Source organism: Mercenaria mercenaria, chromosome 2, assembly GCF_021730395.1.
Source record: "Mercenaria mercenaria strain notata chromosome 2, MADL_Memer_1, whole genome shotgun sequence".
NCBI classification, from domain to species: Eukaryota; Metazoa; Mollusca; class Bivalvia; order Venerida; family Veneridae; genus Mercenaria; species Mercenaria mercenaria.
In genome coordinates this window covers 39,911,899-39,929,417 of record NC_069362.1, presented here as the reverse complement: position 1 = coordinate 39,929,417, position 17,519 = coordinate 39,911,899, and the positions used below count along the sequence as shown (strand labels likewise).

The 17,519-nt window shown below is 33.6% G+C and overlaps 1 protein-coding gene across 6 annotated transcripts in view; it reads left to right on the top strand.

Annotated features, from left to right (window-relative positions):
- LOC123563780 (neuronal acetylcholine receptor subunit beta-3-like) overlaps positions 1–17,519 on the top strand; it is a 113,136-nt gene that overhangs the window by 83,649 nt on the left and 11,968 nt on the right. Inside the window, exon 1 of one of the 6 annotated variants that reach the window (XM_045356803.2) lies at positions 16,585–16,686. The exons of the other annotated variants lie outside the window; for them this stretch is intronic. The gene's annotated coding sequence lies outside the window, so the exon portion shown is untranslated. Of the gene's footprint in view, positions 1–16,584; positions 16,687–17,519 lie in introns of those variants that run through there. 6 annotated transcript variants of the gene reach the window in all.

The window sequence follows — 17,519 nt, the reverse complement described above, 5'->3', positions numbered from 1 at the left end:
GTGATATGATTTTACTAAAAAAGTGTAGAATCAAATAACATCTGGAATTTATTACGCTATCAAGAATGCATTAAGAACATAAACCAATAAACCTGTTATGAATTTTTAGTGTTCATCGCATATAAGCACAGGGGCTTGAAACTTGAAAATTTTTTCTTCTCAATAACTTGAGTACTATTTTACCCAGTATTGAGTATCTTTATACTTGACAACCTGATTGAGCTTATAAACTTGATGGCATCTATTGTCTATAGGGTTAGTAGATCAACGGCCAAGGTCAAAGTGATCATGGGACTGAAAACTGAAAAACCCATCATGCAGTGCATACATGCGCTATCACTTGTTTATAAATCGCTTAATTCTGACTAAATATACATTCAAATCTTCGTCGAGACCAACGGAAAAAATGTCGACACATCGCAATATCGAGATAGCCGAAGGACAGCTTTGATTTTTAGGTGGGGTAATGAAGTTTTGTATTGATAAAAGGACGTTTTTGAGACAAATATGTATATTTGTATTTACATATTGGTTGGCCATTACTTGTTGAAATAAATCGTAAATAAAGCTTTTTGCTGTTAGTGTTTCGTGTTAATTCTAACCTTTTTTTTTCAACCTACTTCCTGGTTTCTAATACAATATATATCTATTAAACGTTGTTTCGATGATAACCGATATTGTTGATACATTTACTTTCTTACAGACAAAAAATGCAGATGTGCTGTTATAAATCAAATTTTTACTTAGCAAATTATCAGCATAATTAAACATCATATGATAGTAACTTCTATCCTTATTAACATGATTATCTTTCGTCTAGTATTATATTTTCTGAGTCGAATGTACCAAACTTGAACTATTTCGTCCGTATTATTGTTATAATGTGTAAATAATGGGCGAAGGAAGTCAGTGATTTTATATTCCATTCAGTTTGCCTACAGTATATCTCAAACGTTCCCTTCCGAATGATGTAAATTGGGAAGATTATAGCTGTTTTGCAATTACTTCTCCATTTTCAGCATTACAATTGATGCTTCGAAGTCGATAAAATGACTTTATCAAAAGTTCCCTCTAAATGTATGCCCCTTTAAACAGAATTCATAAATAAAAAAAAAATATTAAAAAATACCAACTCAAAATAACTTATTTTATTATTTACATAGGATTTGATGGATGCAATTAGACAGATGTACACCAGCAGTTCGTACCATGTAATAAGATTTCTCGCAGTTTTGCTATAGATATGAATAGTTACGGTTACAGTTACGATTTATTTTAATGTTATTCATTCATATCAGGAAAATCCGATTCAGTTTTACGATCCCTTTTAGAAACTACTGAAAAAAATCAGATGACAGTTGTGTATTTCGGAGATGTTATAAACTTTTGAGTAACACTAGTTCATCCTTTGGTACTATTTCAAAAATATCCACGTGACAACAGACAGTGTTATATAAATGATACCGTTCTATTAAAGATGACATTTTCTACGACGACAAAATAACACATATTCTTACGAATTGTTAATTGAAGCCTTTATATGTTTTTTTTTTCATTTATGTAACATTTTAGCTCTTTTAAAGTTTGTATTTTACTTAATATAATATACTCGCTGGGTGCAAGAGTTATGTTACAAGGTAGGACTAAACACTAGTATTGGAAAAGCATTGTGCTTTACATACTTCGTAGTTATGCTCTTAAAATACAACTGTAGATAAAGAAACAAATTCATAACATTGGCCAGGTATATATTTTAGCACACTGTAGTTTCAGTGGAAAATATTTTGCAAATCTGTTTGGTATTCTTTCTTTACACGTTCTCAGGGTGCATTTACCTAGAACTGCGATCAGTGTTGACCCTTATCAGAAGTAGCATATTATTCAGCTCCTTTACAAATAATCAAATATTAAACATGTGCGGTGTTCACGATCTTTATTATATATCATTTGTTTCGATTTTTTAACATGATATTCTCACTAACGCCAGTGAGTCGATATTTCATCCAAAATACGTAAATAATATATAAGAAATGATTATTTGTTAAGCATCGTTTATGATTGTTACCAGTCATTGTACTGCGTCGTAATTTAAACATACATTTTCGAAACATATGCGTAACACAAGTAGAGTTTCGCGTTTAGAATGTATTAGCATTTTCGGCTGACGGAATTAATATCCTTATCGTGTATTATGACATGATGTCTCCTTATTCTGACCGAGTTACAGTTTAACAATAAGCGTCAAAACTTAGAGAAGAACGTATAAAAATTTATTTCTCATGCCGTTCGTATTATTTATTCCTGAAAAGTAAAAATGTGAAGATAAATGAATGAATACCTAAAGTCTTGCACGTGGGTATACATTTGAGAGTTGGGAAATTAAATCTTATGGGATGAGAATTTGAACAGTAGCATTTCATTTCGTTTTCTGAATCTTAAGTTTCCATATATGAGCCGCGCCATGAGAAAACCAACATCGCACAGTCTGGTCAGGATCCATGCTGTTCGCCGACTTTTTCTCTAATTACAATAGGCTTTAAAAGCGAACAGCATGGATCCTGACCAGACTGCGCGGATGCGCAGGCTGGTTTGGATCCATGCTGGTCACAAAGCCACTATGTTGGTTTTCTCATGGCACGGCTGATATGTTATTTCTTACAATTAACAAAATGAGCTGTGATGTCTTTAAAGAAATTAAGTTGTCAATTACCATTGCTGTAACAAACTTTCTCCAAATTTAAATTGTCATCTAAGAGACCAGATATTGATTTTCTTGCTAGTTGATGTTTATGTGTTACAACATCATGAATGAATCATGAGTTTTGTAATTGCCAAAGTTAAAGACATGCATAATCCAACACGTTGCTACGGGATTGTTTTCTGTGACGAAAAATGTACATAAAAATAATTATCAAAATTCCGTATTTTTTCTACGCTTATTTAGCGCAACAAATGAAGGCAAACCAAGCAAAATTGTGTGTAATTTTTCATTATTTTGAATGTTATCTTCTCGCGATGAATGTACAATGATGATCATATTAAGTAATCAACAGTAATTACATGACTCTTTTTTATAAAATGCCGGTCTATAGTTTGTGGTTATGACCGGTATTTAATTCAACCCTAATAATTACTGCCCAAATGACAAACTTGAAAAAAAAAGATATGGATGTCATCTTTTAAAACAGTTATTGAATGACTCGCTGGACAAAACCCAGAGCTATTGGCCCTCTGTCTTTCGAACCACAAGAAACGGTTTTGACTACTGACTAGCAAGCATTTCATTCAATGTATAAAATGTTTCGGAAAAATCAATAATTTACATGTGGAACTGGTCTGATCGAAATATTTTGTAAATCATGTAATATAAGGTGCACTTAGTCATACTTGAAACTTGTGAACATTTTTACCCTTAAAAGTAAAATTTAATACATTTTACTTTGTTCACTGTTTTTAGTAGTAAGTAATACATATTTCTATATATCGACTAGTAACAATACAAATGATTGAAACTAATTGTCACTTATTATAGTTGTATAATTTTTAATATAATTGGGACTATGAAACTGCAATGTTTAGACTACAAAGCAATAATCGCTAACGTATTTATCATGTATTCATCATGGCGTTTTCCTCTTCATTTATTCATAACCGCTTATATTATTTATTATCTCTATCAATCTGTTTACTGAATCATTATGTCTAGCATCAAGCCAGTCCGGTACATGCATGAGAAAGCATTCAAGAGACGGGAGTCCAATAAATATGTCAATTTCTAAGTAATAAATATTGTTTAGAGGTATACCTGCGGCTGCCTATCTTATCTTTTATATCTTGTGGTTTCGGGTCACTTGTAGAGCAAAGAAATAATATATAGTACATCACTACTATTGACGATATCGACCTTAAATTGTTATTAAAAGCATTAACAGCTACATTTACTGAATGGCTTCCCAGTCAATAGTAAAACTATCTGCTGTCAGTTTGAATGGCATGAGCTTTGGGCAGCAGTTTTGATTAGTAACCGGCACGTCATTCAGTTTTTTATATTATTTTAGACTTACAAAGTCTGTTGAGATCAAATATTCTGTAATAATATTAATTTCTTCATAATGACAGTGATATTTTCTCAAAAAAAACATTTTCTCTCTAAGCTCATGAGACAGAGGCAAGAGATATTGTAACTTTTTTCAGAAAGTGGTATCAGAGAGGATTGATTTTATGGCCAGGTGCTTTACATTTAATGACTCTAACGACTGATGCCAGTCTAGTATCATTTGTGTGGAGTTCGAAATAGACAACGTATTTATGTTAAATTTCTATTTCTTCTTATTTAAGTATTTGAATACAGATGGATAACCAAATTCGATGCCATATGTGAATGAAATAAATGTTAGATGTGCACCTTAATCATCACAACTTGGTTAATTAATTATGATTAGATTGTTGTATTTCTATCGGCGACCATGTTTCATAGCTATGTCAGAAATGTCATTTCATTTTCCTTTTATATAAAGATTACACATATATGTGAAGTCAGGTGAGGTTCGGAGATTTAAGGAAAATTTAAAGAGGTTTTTGTTGTTGTTTATTCGTCCCACGTTTTATTTAAATTTTATTTCATTAGATTTGCTTTTGATTTTTATATGCTTTATCGCGTCATGTCGATACCCTAAGTTCACAAGAGGTAAATAAGTTGAATCCTTGAAATTTCATTCAATTTCTATGTTTAAATTTTGACTTGAAATGCTATTTACAAAAGCTACCCATTTTAACCACAAAATGAATTAAGTTATCATTATGTTAAAAATCTATTTAAGGTTGTATTTTTGTTTGTATTATTCATGTGTATTGAATAGCTTCTTTTAGCATTCTAGGGCGTGTACATGTTTATGACAAGGATGCTCATTACTTATTTAGCAGCAAAACATGGAAGTAAATGAAACCATTGATTCATAAATTATTAGATGCAATTGAATATTAATATAGCTTGAACAAGAAGTGTTTCGAATACGCTACTATTCACGTTCTAAACTTTATTGAAATCTTCCTTACCATTTGGCATCCTCTATATATAGCATTTGTATGTCCGTTCCGCGCTAGTTAGGTCATATTAAGGCATATATTGATATTTTAGACACCTTAACCCTTAGCCTGCTGGCGGCAGATGATACTGCCTTTGCGACCAGTGCAGACCAAGATCAGCCTGCACATCCGTGCAGTCTGATCATGGTCTGCACTGTTCGCTATTCAGTCAGTAAATTTTCAGTGAAAACCCCTTGGAGTAATAAGTGGTACTGTCCAAATTGAAAGATGGACCAGTCCATTATAGAAATATAGCAGGCTAAGGGTTAAAACGATTTGAAGAGGTTCTAAAAATCTCCACATACCCTTATTCCGTTACGCACACCTGTGGGATTTGTGTTTTATTCCGCCTGCAAATACATTTTATAGACAAGAAGCTGACCTGTCGGGCTCAACCCCAAATATTTTCAAGCTGAAATCTGACTCCACATTTGCCTCGTCTTCAACTATAGCAATTGAACTTTCATTTTTAACATCTAGGAAATCCTGAAGGTCGTCTCAAGTCATTTTCTGTGTTGTCAAAAACTAACAGTCCAGCGCAGTTATATATTATTACATATATAGTCAGCAGTTCGCATATTTAAAGTTCTTTTGTTATACCTACTAGTTTTTAAATCGGAATTGGATATAAAGCTATATACTCTAAACGAATTAACTAGAAACATAGTTTCGTTGAATCATGATCTAAAGTAAGGCCGACATTTCAGGAATTATTTTTCTAGGCTTGCAATCTTTAATTTGGTTTCGCGGAACATTAACGCAGTACATATTGTATGGTTCTAAAGAGGACGAAAGAATATAGTTTTGCATTTCATTTGCATAGAAAACAGTGAGGTATAGAATCTTACATTGGAAAGGTTTTTATTATGTACCTATATAATTCTGTCAAAAACACTGCTTGTATTTCACAAGTAAATTTGAGCATGCGGAAAAAAAATCATCTGTATTGTACCTTTTGTATTGTATGTTGCCGGACTATTTTCATTTAATATTCATGACCTGACACAGTTCAGTAAATAGCGCACACAAAAGCGTCAAATCTTCACTCATTTCAATTTAACATCAACAAACAATAAAGATTTCGTTCGATAACAAAACAGCAAACATAAAGACGGATGTATATAATAAAACGGTCATTACAACAATAGTTCGATCAGGAATTTTGTATTCGATTCTCTTGTGCGCCTCGTGAGATCCGAACTGGCAAAATCCAATCGAGCCGAATACAGCATATCAATCGAGCTACTTTTATAACAACCTTGTTGTATCTGCTGGATTCACAAAGTTACAGCAACACCAAGTGTTCTAGTCCGGTTCGTCGCCTTTTACGACCATACAAAGGTAACAACGTACGTGATTCCAGTTTTTTCATTCACTACTTGTCCTAGACTCACAATAGACATGATACTGTACCAGAATACTGAATAGAGTCTGCGAGTTCTTTTGTCTATGTAAATATTTAATGAAAGCCGCCATATGACCTATAACTGAGGTGGTGTGACGTTAAACCCAGGAAAATATATATTAATATTTTTAAAATTAGTCTATTCTTCTGTGGAACATGCATGTACAAATAAATAATTCTTAAATATTTGAAACAGCGGTATCATATAAAAAGGTGCAAGAACGATTAAAACTCTACCTACTGGTTAGACTTTTAAGAATATTATTAATTAGTACTCCAGTATTGAATGAGTATCTTAAAGTGTTACACATATCAAATGTCACTGTACACAAGCGCATTGAATGGTTTGCACAAATATTGACATTTAACGCATCCATTTATTTGTATGACAAAAGCAACAAAACGCATGTTAGTGTGACGTCATGCATTGCCAGGTCTTTAGTTTAATTGTTTCCGAGATTAATTGATTGTAGCCCTAGCAGAATCACTTCTGAACGACATGCTGCTTCATTCCAAATTTGTTTCCAACAGCCTTAATGAAGATTGGTTTTAATTTTCCCTGGCATGTAGCAACAATTCATGCGGGGTTTTCTTTTATCTGTTCTGTCTTAATGTATTTTTGCCATTTGAAATATCATTTCTATTCATATCATGGAATTTGTTATTCTTATTCTTTCTGATATGTACTTTTAGATTTGAGTCTAGTTTGCTTCTATCTACATATATATAAATAGTGACTCATACTTAATGTTGTTGATAATATCTTTGACAAACAGGATGATAGGATGAAATTCTTCTCACATACTAAGCGAAGTCCTGCGAGTAAAATTATAAAAAATGTGTCGCATGTTGACAGTATGTAACATTGCTGGATAAGATTCTCTCCTAGAAATGTATAATGTTCACTTTAATTTTTAGTATCATCACACCTTGATTTTTTAAATGTGGGAAAGCAGACATTTTCGCGAGGGTTTAATTTTCGCTTTATTCGCGAGGGCCTACATCTCGCGAAAATAATCATCGCCTAAATATTTACCGTAAGTATAATTCAAAGGACCTCGGACATTATGATAGGGATTTTGACCAAATTTGAATGCCATCTTATGACTTTAATAACAGATAATGATGTGTATTGGCTTCAAATACCCGTAAATTAGTAATATGGCTACCAAACTGTCACAAAAAATAATTTCATTTTCTATTTGTTTTGTTGAAATTCTAGCATTTTGCGAGTAAGGGTCATATTTTCCGTAAAATGTGCAATGTCTATTTTCAGTGAATTTAAGGTATGCCTATTATAAAATGTTTTAAAACAGTAATTACATTTTTACAATGCAGATTGTCAGTTTTATTAACATTTTTAAAAAAATAACTGAAAAGCAAAAAATAAAAGTGGTACAAAACTTTTAATACCACAACTGTACTTAGTCCTTTCCACCCGAGTGCCCATGATAACTGATGCATTGAGCTTGTTTTCTATACATCTACTGTTATACTGTATCGGCACATGCAGTACACATGTACAATACTGACCGGGCATTATAGTAAGAGTTATATACTATATAATGGCCAGCAAAACAGATAAATGTGCTTTGTGTAACTCCAATACAAAAAAGAATAAAACAAGATATAATGGTAGGAGAACACTGAGTGGCCCAGCATATCAATGGCACAGAATCTATCTAGCTAGTATCGACATTGATATGGATGATACTTCCATATTATGTAACTCTTGCATTTGCAAGTTATACAGAAAAAGAAAAAGGCTAGATAGTTCTGCCAGTGGCATCGGGGTTGGGATTAATGTTGGCGACATCGGCGTTAGTTTCGGTTAGTGACCAAGATCAGATGGGCTGTCGTACCATGGTAGAATGAAAAGGTGGTTGTTTTTTGTACCCCCCGACAACAAAGTTGTAAGGGGGGGGGGGGTATACTGGTTTCAGGTTGTCTGTCTGTCTGTCTGTCCGTCTGTCCGTCTGTCTGTCTGTCTGTCTGTCTGTCCGTCTGTCCGTAGACGCAATCTTGTGCGCACCATCTCTCCTTATCCCCTTGACAGAATTTAATGAAACTTCACACAAGTGATCAGTACCAACAGTAGTTGTGCATGGGGCATGTTAGGTTCTTTTAGAAAAAAAATTTGCAGAGTTATGGGACTTTGTTTTTTTGTTACTATACTATATACATAGACACAATCTTGTGCGCACCATCTCTCCTCATCCCCTTGACACAATTTAATGAAACTTCACACAAGTGATCAGTACCAACAGTGGTTGTGCATGGGGCATGTTAGGTTCTTTTAGAAAAAAATTTGCAGAGTTATGGGACTTTGTTTTTTGTTACTATACTATATACATAGACACAATCGTGTGCACACCATCTCTCCTCATCCCCTTGACACAATTTAATGAAACTTCACACAAGTGATCAGTAACAACAGTAGTTGTGCATGGGGCATGTTAGGTTCTTTCAGAAAAAAAATTTGCAGAGTTATGGGACTTTGTTTTTTTTGTTACTATACTATATACATAGACACAATCTTGTGCGCACCATATCTCCTCATCCCCTTGACACAATTTAATGAAACTTCACACAAGTGATCAGTACCAACCCTAGTTGTGCATGGTGCATGTTACATTCTTTTAGATAAATATTCTGCATAGTTATGGGACTTTGTTTTTTGTTACTATACTATATACATAGACACAATCGTGTGCACACCATCTCTCCTCATCCCCTTGACACAATTTAATGAAACTTCACACAAGTGATCAGTAACAACAGTAGTTGTGCATGGGGCATGTTAGGTTCTTTCAGAAAAAAAATTTGCAGAGTTATGGGACTTTGTTTTTTTTTTGTTACTATACTATATACATAGACACAATCTTGTGCGCACCATCTCTCCTCATCCCCTTGACACAATTTAATGAAACTTCACACAAGTGATCAGTACCAACAGTAGTTGTGCATGGGGCATGTTAGGTTCTTTTAGAAAAAAATTTTGCAGAGTTATGGGACTTTGTTTTTTGTTACTATACTATATACATAGACACAATCGTGTGCACACCATCTCTCCTCATCCCCTTGACACAATTTAATGAAACTTCAAACAAGTGATCAGTAACAACAGTAGTTGTGCATGGGGCATGTTAGGTTCTTTCAGAAAAAAAATTTGCAGAGTTATGGGATTTTTTTTTTTTTTTGTTACTATACTATATACATAGACACAATCTTGTGCGCACCATATCTCCTCATCCCCTTGACACAATTTAATGAAACTTCACACAAGTGATCAGTACCAACCCTAGTTGTGCATGGTGCATGTTACATTCTTTTAGATAAATATTCTGCATAGTTATGGGACTTTGTTTTTTGTTACTATACTGTATACATACATTCTATATACATACAGTCCACATAATTATGCAATCTTGTGTGCGTCAAATTGCAATGTACTGTCAGTGCATGCGGGGGGTACATTCATCACCTTTAGTGATAGCTCTAGTTGATCATGTGATTCACCACGATTTTCAGGATATCCTTGGTTGCCTTAACAGGGTCTTGACAGCTGCCACAAATGCATACCGCCCGCCACTCATACAGACAAATGAGGATGATGCTGAGCTTGCGAGAGAAATGCTCCGCAAAGCAGAAGCCCCTCAACATGAACTTTTTGAGAAGTCGAGAGAGGTCATCTTTCAAGTCGTGGGCGATGGACATCTGTGGACGCTGAGGATGCTGTGCCAGACTTTCCCCAACTTACGCAACAGCAACTCCAAGCTTTGACATTTGGCTGCTACCAGTTGAAGCAAGCCAGGAGTTATACACGTGAGCATCTTTCAAATGATGGAGAGTACAATATAGATGTACACTTGTTAGCTCCTGGCATGCTTCGATCTCGTTTTCAGTCCAGACATTCCAACGCAAAAAGATACTTCTGTTGGATTAAATACAAGATAGACAACGTCCAAGCTTGGTATTGCCAATGCAAGGCTGGAAAGAGGACAGTTGGTTGCTGTGCTCACATAGCCAGTTTAATGTGGTACTTGGGATCAGTCAGACACACTGACAAAACGATAAACTTGGCCAAGAAAACGGACAGGAATGTATTGGATGCACAACAAATGTAGCATTCTGTTGAATAAACTTTGAACAAAAAAACTAGGAATAAAAAATATAAAAAAAATTAAAAAATATAAAACACAAAAGAATAAATAAATAAATAAATAACTTCCTCTGTTCTGTTGGGGTGCACATCGCAGGGAAGGCATACAGTAAGTTAATATATGTATTTTAAGGGTAAATATCTTAATGATATATCAGCTTACTGCAACTAACAACCAGAAGAATATCTTATATCACGCACACACCATTTTTCAAATATTTTTCATTTCATAGAAACGCTGGTTTCTAAATATTTTGACATTTTGTTCATATATATATACTATAGTGTTTTCATGTTTGAACTATTTAAAAAAACGAATAAAATATCAATATTTAAGGTTTAAGAAATGCATGCAATAATTGTCAAAAATATTTAATGTAACAATATTGTACTCACACCCTGTAGGTAGTTTTTTTCAATTTTGAACACTTTCCCACCTGTGACCAAGCACCATTTTTGCAACACATGTATATGATAATTATTTACAAAGGCATGTAAAATATTTTATTGCGTCACTGGTGGGAAAGGTGTTTAAAACGGAAAAAATTTTATTGTTCACATTTCAATAGAAATGAGAATGAGAAATGTCTACAAAGTCATCTTTTTTGTTCACAAACTTGTAAAATTTAGTCGAATGTATCAAGAAATGATCTTTAACTACCTTTATTATGCTATTTCAGAAGTCTAGCCCTTGGTCAGATTTTACTCAATTGGATAGGCAATCTGAATAGGAAAGTGTCCGAGGTCCTTCATGTAGGATACTATAACACCGCGTTGTGCATTCGGGCGTAATTAAACTAATCCAGGTAAAGGGGTGCTATAGTTTACTGAATACATGTTTTATACATAAAAGGACACCAACTTATCTGATGTACTAAACTTGTCTCGTTGGCGCATTAGTTTAGAGTGAACGCCGAACACCAAGTATTTGGTGTAGGTGGGTTCGAATCCCGGAAAGGTAAGATTTTTTTTGAGGGGGTGTGGAGATGTATAACTACATTGTATAATGTCCAGCTAGTCGACTGACATTGCGCGAGATTCCGGGAACCAGTGATTATTAACGTTGACGAAACCAAGGATGAACATTGTTTGTAAATTGTAATGATAATTTTTATGAAATGAAATGAATTTTGAGAGAAAAAATATAAAAGAAAATGAAAGGGAAGTAATTAAAGAAAATTGAAGAAAAAATAATTCACAATATTCAAACAGTAAATATAAAATTCAAGACAATAAAATATGATACGTACTAATTGAATTATAAATAAAAATACAATAAAAAATCATCTGGGATTCGAACCTGCAGGTTGTATGCATGCCATGTATGTGCGCAAACATTCTTACCAATACCCTTTGCAGTCTTTGCCGCTTTGCAACTGGGCTAATTTCTTACAATATATACCTATTTCTTACGTAAATCAACAGCTGAGATGATCCGAATACCAGATCCGCCTTAGTATATGAACTAGCCCAAAGGTCATTTTTGAAGGTCAAAGTATATTTATATTTTTGCAATTTCGCGAATATTAAGACTCGCGAACTGCTCAGAAATTTTTACCTAGAGAATATATATGCTTTTACAGTATTCAAAATAAATCCCTTATGTTCTACGAACATTTAACATCGGACGTTTACTCGAGGTATAGTGTGTGTTCCGCCCTTTTAACGGGTACAATGTCATTTTCATGAACAGAACAGAACTGAACAGATATTTTATTAATGTATACAATAGATGTATGTTGTAAATACAACATGAAATTATACATATAATACAATACACGTAACTAAAATCAAACTTCTGTGCATAACTACGCGTGAACCCATAACACTAATTTGTTTGTTTGTTTATTTTGGGTTTAACACAAACAAACAAACAAACAAATTAGTGTGATGGGTTCTTGCGTATTTAGACAAAGATATGCACTAATATTATTTATGTAAAAGTAGTAATACATGATGGGAAAGAATCAGTTAAACAGTGCAATTTTAACTCAGCTATTTATACCAGATTATTTTTTTTAAAGGATTTAAAGATTGTTCTGAATCTTTTGATGCAACATATTGCTAAGACCAACACGTTTCTTTTATTTCATTCTCGCAATAAAAAGAAAACAAGTACTAATGAGAATATAGGCTGCATTAACATTCTGTCTTAAAAGATTAAACGTTTGAAGCCACTGCCTTTGAACGCGCAATCTGTCATCTACATCCTAGCTGTTGAAGTCTCGGATCATATGTCTGGATCTGTTTATCACAGCAACAACTGCATCAAAGGAATAAACAATCGTTACCATCATACATAGCCACAAAACAACACAAACACGACTTTTACTCCTAATGAAATCACGATTCATATCATCGCTGCTTCATTCATTTGACCGGAGAACACAGTTCCAGAAAATGTTTTGCTGACTGCTCCTCAAGCCTTTTGTCTGTCCATCCGTTTTGAATTGATGAAAATAAATTTATTCAAAATAATTTATCGCATTATCTACACACAACAGCTAATATTTAATGGCTTGTGCATCATACAGCTACAAGGGTCATTTATCTATAATTATGAAGTCCCACTGATGCTCGTTTTTATTGTGAACTTAATACCCATTAAAGATCTACATGAACAAAAAGCATCATAGATGCTTCAAGTTGCCTAATTTATTGACTTGCCCCATTCCCAAGCTTGCTTTATGCGGTCAGGCGAAAGTAGTTCGAATAATCTAATAAGTAATGCAAAGCAGATTCTGATAAAATGTATTTGTTCATTGGAAGGAAAATTTATCTAACTTTTAGAAAGAAGTTACGAAGAAGAAAAGGAAATTGCATTCTTAAGCACTACTTCAGTGCCTTAATTTTAATATCTAATTTAAACGTTATTCACCAAGAGGATAGTTTATTTGCACTTTATTTACTATATTGTGTTTTTCGGTGTGTTTTTCATTTGATTATTCATGTACATTGAATCACTTCATTTAACATTCTACTACATAGCAAAATGTATCTAGCTACCATCATGCTACGTATATCACAGTGAAACTGTTGATTTGTAGTATTTATAATACACGTGTAATAGATAAAAATAGAGTATTTATTTAATGTTTCAGTACTCAAATAAATAAATAATGTGCTTGTTCGACTGTAAAGTGAAAACAAGTACTTGAGACGTTTATTGTCGTAGACATGTAAACAAGGCAAGAACGGTATGATATATTAAACGTAAGTATTGACCTGACACTTACGAATATTCCGTATGTTTCCGTTAATTATTTGCCGATGTCCGAACCTTGATAACGATATATCTACTGAAAACAAAACGTAGCAAAACGATATGATACATTTCTTTACATCTGTCGCATGTGCAGGTGTGGCCGTGGGGACTGAGCGTTCAGCTACCAATCTCCGGCTTCGATTCCTCTATTTGATCTTATCAAATTTTTTTTATTTCACCGATGGAAAAATGGACACACTTATCATAATTTACTGTTCATGTATTGAGCGAAATACTCTAGAACTCAACGTTGTTCTACATGTCAGTAAACCATTATACAAAATGTCGTCTGAATGCTTCACGGTCGGACATTTCAAGGAACTGGTGACAGAACACGAGAAAAAGTGATATGTTTAATGAAATAATGTAAGACTAAAATGATATAGGTACAATAACATAGCATTGAATTACAAGTAAATGGTCTGACCTAAATTTGAACCCATGGTAACGAGCGTAGAAGTTTGAGAGCTTACCACTACGCCACTATGCCATTGATTAACAATATCGGTTGTTTTGATTATTGTAGGTAATTTAACAACAACAACAACAACAACAACAAAAAAAATGCTCAAAAATATTGACTAAGATTAATGAGTGCCAGGTCAATACTTACGGACAATACTACAATAATCTAAAACAACTGTTGTATCGTCTTGCCGGTCCATTAATTATGCTATTGACTAGTCTAAAGTTAAACACTTAATTTTGCTGGACTACTGTCAAAACATGACTTCAAAAAATGTGAATAAGTATTGCAGATATATAGTAATAAAACATTATACTCAATGGCAATAGTTCATCATCATCATCATCATTTATAGTAATGGCAAACGTTCAATGCCATAAGTTTTTATTATAGACCGGCAAACAGTAAAGTAAGTGTATATTGACACACGACTGCTTATATAAGTCACCGGTCCATAATTTGTGCTTGATGACTAATTCTATTCACAAAAATTGCGTGCAGGACTACAGTGAAAACTTTAAAAGGAAGAATATTTAAAATATTTCTGATGATAGTAATATAGCTTTCCAGTCAACAGTTAAAGGTGTTTGAGTTGGACCTTCTGAATATTTGATGCTATGAGGATACTGTATTTCCCCGAGTCAAGTTCGAGTAGTATAATTACATGTATAACCACGAGGTTCTTGTGCGCTTGATATTGTCCGTGTAAAAAGATTTTCTTATATTTATTTCCGTCTCACATTTGATTTGGAGATTATAAATATCTTTGTCAAACTGGATCGAACAATAATTGTTATTTGCCATGAAAATTATATTCTGCTTCATGACATTTCTAATTTGATTTGACATTTCTGTACACAGAATTATATATCAAAGGAATAGAGCAGTTGTTACCTGAATATTCGCCCTCAAGACAACACGTACCTTTCGCTAATTATTTGTTCAAACAGTCAGTAATTATGTAAATTGTGATCACATCATAGAACAGATAACAGCAACTATACACAAATGCAATTTGTGGATGTTTTGTTAACTAAAAGTAACTTCTTTGAGTATGTTGGCGAGTACAATAATGCTAGATGTTGGTTTCCGATTAAATTGTCTCAGATATTTTATCCGTTTTGCTTTCGTTTTGAACTCGGTCAATTTCAAAATTACTAAAATTGCTTTAAAATCTTCCAAAATTACAAATTGACAGTATCAGCATGTATGCCGCGCCATGAGAAAACCATCATGCAGTGCATTTGCGACCAGCATGGATCCAGACCAGCCTGCGCATCCGCGCAGTCTGGTCAGGATCCATGCTGTTCGCTAACGGTTTATCTAATTGCAATAGGCTTTACGAGCGAACAACATGGATCCTGACCAGACTGCGTGGATGCGCAGGCTGGTCTGGATCCATGCTGATGTTAGTTTTCTCATGGCACGGCTCAGATGATCTTAGCTTCCCGTTCAGATGTTCTTTTAGTCATGGGAATTCACATTATTGAAGCTCATAATGGACTGACTTTGTGCTGGAGAATGTAAACAGATTGTTATAGATAGTAAATGCTATTACAAGTTATAAATAAGTGAAGAGGTTATTAACTGAACGAAAACATGTTTTGATGCGTGGTCGCGGTCTGTGCGTAAAGGAATCTTCCTATCCTACTATCTATGGTATCAGTAACATATTTGAAATATAGCATGCATGTAAAAGCCAGCATTCATTATGCATCTTTTGAGTTATCTTAAAAATGAAATACGTCAGCCCTTGAATGACAAACAGCAAAGCTGGTATACCCTCCCAGATATTAAAATCTCGCGAACATGTTCTTTTTGTTATATCTATGTTATTGTAAGTTCGTTCACTGTTGTTTTAAGATAAATTTATGTATTAGTGGTCAATTTATCAAACTCATACAATTTCCAACTTAAATGTATTTTTATTTTTTATATTAATATCATAATATTTTATAATTACGGTTCTTTCTTGCTTTGTGATGTACTATTATTGGCAAATCTGTTATAGATGTATTGCATGAAGTTGTAAACTTTTCGTTTTGCAATTGACATAAGTTTTAAAGCATTCTAGCTATGGCATTTGGTATAATGCATGTTTATATGTTTTGAATTAAAAAGCGTCATTGAGTCAATGACACAGGAATCAAGTGAACAAAACCAAAGTGAACGTTAATATTTCTTTTTTTTTTGCAGACAAATGTGAAATGCTGACTGTCGGATGTTTTAGGCATTTTTATTCGACTCTTGAGAATTTAGCCTCAAATATCAAACCCATAAATGGCTTTCCCTGATGAAATTTTGTAAGTTCGCATTTTCCTTCAGTGGAATTTTTTGCATGTTAGTAAATGTATCACAGAAATTACTAATTTAAAAGCATGTTAGCAAATTGCATTTTTGGACGCCATAATGAAATTCAGAAACAAATACAAATGGAAGTAATAAATAATTTACACTTTTTTTTTATTTCTTGTCAATTTTGTGGAAAAAAAGGAAAATAAGTTACAACAACTTCCATGTTGTTTTGATATAATTTAACATGTATTCAAAGAATACGAAAATTGCAACAATACTGGGTCAAATCGAGTTTCTTCAAATCAGCTACATGTGGTAGATTTTTTTAAATTTATCATTACAGAGAAGCTTTAACCGCATATCTAAGTCAGGGAAATCTGTAACAATGTGTACGTACAGGACTTTCCAAGAAAAATCCAAATGATCTAAAATGGCCGATTTGCAAAATGCAACTTTTCATATATACCAATGACATTAAAATATCATAAGACTTTACTGAGAAGGCTTTATTTTTATAGCTGTATTCTGATGTGTTTTTAAACTGTCAGGTCTGTAGATATATCTCTTTCTAGCACGACTACTCGAAAATGCTCGTTCTGTTCTGCAGCAAAGACGGTAAGTGAGCGAAACTACAAGTCGAATGGATGCGGTAATTAAGTACAAATACTAAACCAACAAACAATGGTAACATCCAATGCCAAGTTTTCCATTACAAAAATAATCATGTATATGCTTGAGTTGTACAATTTTTCAGTGAACTCAATATTATACTAATCTGAACCCATTTACACTTCTTACAGCAAATAAATAAATAAATACATAAAAATGCAAACATACAAAT